The sequence below is a fragment of the Notothenia coriiceps genome, unplaced genomic scaffold (assembly GCF_000735185.1).
Source record: "Notothenia coriiceps isolate Sejong01 unplaced genomic scaffold, NC01 NC01_scaffold00024810, whole genome shotgun sequence".
Taxonomy (NCBI): domain Eukaryota; kingdom Metazoa; phylum Chordata; class Actinopteri; order Perciformes; family Nototheniidae; genus Notothenia; species Notothenia coriiceps.
Genome location: NW_011357511.1, coordinates 6,540 through 11,028, shown reverse-complemented (window position 1 = coordinate 11,028; position 4,489 = coordinate 6,540). Strand labels below are relative to the sequence as shown.

Below are 4,489 nucleotides of genomic sequence, written 5' to 3'. Positions count from 1 at the left end.
CTAAGGAGAAATCAGTAAATCCAGAACACAGTGACTGTGTGTGACTAAGGCGTTCAAAGGAGACAAAACATGAAATGATATGAAGTCAAATGAATAATCCAATATAGAAGAGACCAGAATTGTCAGGGTTATCAGATATAATTAGAAATGTGTGCTGAAAATGATACAAATATATTGATATAATATATATTCAGCAGGGTGATCATCCATGATTTATACCGAAATGTGTACTTGGTAAATTGTTATACATTTTAATTGTCTTTACTTAAATACAATGTGCATGCCCTTTGTGGGATAAATAAAGGAATTCTGATTCTGCTTAAGTTTCCTTCATCACAAATCCAACCAGTTTTTTAATTATACTATTATTATTATTATTATTATATACTATATTATATTTGCAGTATTTGGTTTTTATTTTACCAAAGTTTACCATTACATATAGCTGAGGCTTTTATCCAAAGCAACTTACAATGTGAGCGACAAACCATAAAGATTCAAACTCAGAACAACAAGAACAGTGCAACTATACTGTATGAGCTTCAATGAGTCAGACTAAGTGCTGTGCATTAAGTTTGAAACTGCTACTTTTTTAAATGTTCAATGATTATTTATTTATTGGCAGAGGTACAAGCAAAACAGGTGTTTTTTCAGTTTGCGACGGAATTTGTGTAGACTTGCTGTCGTTACATAAATGGAGAGCTCATTCCACCATTTAGGAGCCGGAGAGTGGCTGATGCAGAGCCAAGTGCACTGGCTGGAATGTGTGGTTTGACAATGTCCTGGATGTAAGACAAGTTTGTAGTATCAACACAAGGATTTGAGCCTTTGCAGACCATTTACATGCACAAAATAACACTATAACACATTACAGGAGAGGGAAGTTCCGGGCCTCTTAAAACATTGGACAGAGGATTACTGTATAATAGGGGAATTGTCTTTAATTTGAAAAAAGGCAGATATTTCCTGGTTACAGAAGGCTCATGCAACATAATGGCACTGGGATGAATGATGGTCTTCAATGTCTGAGTGTCTCTGCAATTTGACACAATAAATGCCAAACATAAATCTTATCTATACTTCCAGCTCCTAGAGTAAACCCCAGTATTGCAACTTAGTTATAAGGAAACATAATCTGCAGAAATGTTTTTTTCATTGTAGCCTCAGAGTTAATAGTTAACGTTCCGAGCTACTGGGCATGAAATGATTCTGTTATTATTATCATTCAGTGGGGATGAAGCGTCTCTGTTCTGTCAGAACAACAGGGGGAAGGTGAGGAATGCCCCCTCTCACCTCCACATTAACATGTACACTATCACTGTGTGAACGTCTGAATTCAAACAGCATCATGATGTCATGGAAACAAGGCGCCAGGTTTATGCATAACCACAGAAATGCATTACACCTGTCTGCATGGACAAAAGATCTGTTTCTTTGCATACCCATTTCTGAGTGATTACTCTTTCGGTGAACTGTGCCCACCGCGTCATGGTTAGGGAACAGAGCTCGTCTGCTCATTTGATCCTCTGGGCTGTGTTATGAAGAAATGATGAGGTCACATTCAATAACTTTTGAAGTTTTACCTTCATTTAAGTTTAGTGAATTAAAAACATTGAACTGGTTAGAGCTGCTTTGCACAGTTTATCTATACAATGTTTGGAGCCCTCCCCATTTTTGAGCATTTTTCTTTCCAATTTGAATTTTAAGATAATTCTGAGACTATTGTTAGAAAAATATTGTAACGATGAATATTCCATATTTAATCAATATGTATCTGCTACGAAACCATATGTTAGTCTGTACTTTGTCTCCCTCAAGTGGTCAGGAGGATATAACACAACATTCTTTACAGTGAGGGACTGATGAAACAAAACGTTGAAATGTTACATACAAAAATACCTTTTAGTACATATAATGACAAGTCCTATTAGAAACCTCACAGGTGTTAATAACTGTTAAACAATGCAGGGTTCATACACTTTTTCACTAATCATTTGCAATGACTTTTCCATGACTTCTCAATGACCTTTACCTAATTTTCTATGACCAAAACATTACTCTTTCTCAGGGGTACCACTGAAAATGGTTTATTTGAACATGGAACAGGAAAATAAGGTCTGCATATGAAACATGTTGTGCCTATCCAACAAATCAAATAGTAGGCTTACTAGCTTCGACACGCTAAAGCAACTCAAATCTCTCACCAGCAAAACACCTCGTCAGTTAAATGCCATTTTATGTTTCATTACTATACGATACAGTATTAATTATCATTATTACTATTTTGGCGATTAGATAAAATATAAATTATGTTCGATGCAACTTTAGTTACATTGCCATGACCTTTCCAAAACTCTGGGAAAAATATTGTTTTCCAGAACTTTTCCAGGGCCTGGAATTAGCATTTTGAATTTCCTTGACTTCTCCAGGTTTTTAATGACCGCGAGAACCCTGACAATGACTGCATTCTATTCAGAGGAGTCAGTAGGGGAACTGTTAGTCTTATTTATTAGACCTGGCTTGTCTGCTGTGATATAGATATAATAATAATACATTTGATTTAAAAGCGCCTTTCAAACCACCCAACGACACCTTGCAATTCAGTAAATATTCTTTCAAAAAAAAAAAGTATATATTATAAGTCAATACTTCTTTTTTAAATCAGAAATAACCTTCAGAAAGCAATATCCAACAAAAGTGCTCAGGGTAAATATAAGGACATCATGTAGTTGAACCAAAGTCAAAGTTAACCGGTGCTAAATGGAATACAGACATCATTTCATGACACCTGTGTTTTCCTAGTGTGACATGTGTTTGTGGACCTTAGTGAAGGTCTGACCCTGAGATCAACACTCAAATGTCTGCAATGTCCGTACTAACATTATTAAATCAAATACTAGTTGTCATACCACTGTAATGCTGTATGTCACACACGTCAGCCACAGGAAGACATTTGGACTAATTCAGTCAACTTCACAACTAAGATGAAATATGGTATTAAGATCAGATATGTCCTAAAGAGTCCTTCAAAGTATGTGGAAGTGTTTATCAACAGCGACTTCAAATGTGTCATCAAAGTCACAACACAAACATTTTAATGAAATATCATGACAAAAAAAAACTAAACTAATTGGATTTAAGAGTGAAAAACAAAAGCAGTATTTAAAAAATAACAATCAAAATTCAATACTATTATTATCACGTTGGTTTTTATTAAATTATTATTCAAAAAACCAAAATATGCATTATTTGTGATTTATTTTTTCAGTGAGAAATAAGGCCAAGTTTGACAAAGTCCAAACAGCGCAACCAGTACCATCCAACTAAGTGCTTTGTAATTAGTGTCTAAGTACACATCAAAAAGGCTGAAAACACAATAACTACACAAAATGAACACCTTGCATAAACCTGTTTTTATAACGCAGTCCCACACAGGACCTGCTGTGACTGAGGATTCTCTCAAACAGTATGTCAACATGTGGAAGAGCATTTAGCTATTAAAGTATGAACTTCAACTGTTAGTATTTTACTTTTCTAAGTTAACAGTCATATCTCATTCCCTCAGTTTGACTTGTTCCTCCTGCCTGAAATCGAGCTGAAGTCTTCAGACAATTCATCATATTAAACTGTCCTCCAGTTCTTCAAGATGGCCTCTGCTGCATCCAGAGTGCTGTCTTGCTGTTAGGAGAGAGACAGTATGAGCATTCTTCACAAGAGAAAAAAACTAAAGTGCACCTCCGCTAAAATGAAGTTTAATGTCTTTTAGGTTTGTATCAGACACGTTTGTATTTACCTTAATGAAGCAAAGGCGAATATATTTCTCAAAGTGCTTCTTGGACTCCTCTCCAACAAACGCTGTGACGGGAATGGCTGCCAGTTTCTATATGAAATATAATAATTATGAAACAATAAAAAACTCTGGGTTTAAATGTGATATTGTAGACTGCTGATTGAAAATAACCTAAATCATTTACCTTTTCTTTAATCATCCACTTCACAAATTTGTAGTCGTAGGCTTCATCCTCCTCCATGTGTGACAGGTCCTGATCTGCAATGAGAGAGACAGTAAAGTCCATCAAACAGCAGGAGTTACTTTATTCACTTCTATCGCCTTTTTCTAATATACAATTACAGGGTATATGCAGGAATCCTGAAGTCAAATGTAATACCTTTTAAGACCTTTTTTAAGACCCTTTCCATACATTTTAAGACCTCATCGCAACTTCGAGTTCTAACCGGTTACATTAGCGACACACTTTACCTCACATTTACTATATTGATTGTAAGATAGCACAACTAAACAGAGTGCAGACAGACCACTGAAGCCTCCTCTCCACATGAACTTCAACATCTCTGTGAAGGTCAGGTTTAATGCATTATGCTGCTTTTTTGCTTCTGTTTAGACTCTGTGCTCTTTCATTCCAGTAAAACTCCTCATTAGAAACCAGTATTTGACCAATAAACAAAACAATTGACAAAACTATAGGTT

The 4,489-nt window shown here is 35.6% G+C and overlaps 1 long non-coding RNA gene across 1 annotated transcript; it reads right to left on the bottom strand.

The window, feature by feature from the left end:
• Nucleotides 1–3,190: 3,190 nt before the first annotated feature.
• On the bottom strand, nt 3,191–4,112 carry LOC104955762 (uncharacterized). Its single transcript, XR_799481.1, has 3 exons — nt 3,975–4,112; nt 3,794–3,880; nt 3,191–3,678 (listed from the first exon to the last, which is right to left on the bottom strand). It is a non-coding gene; the product is annotated as an uncharacterized lncRNA (long non-coding RNA).
• Between the last annotated feature and the right edge of the window lie 377 nt (nt 4,113–4,489).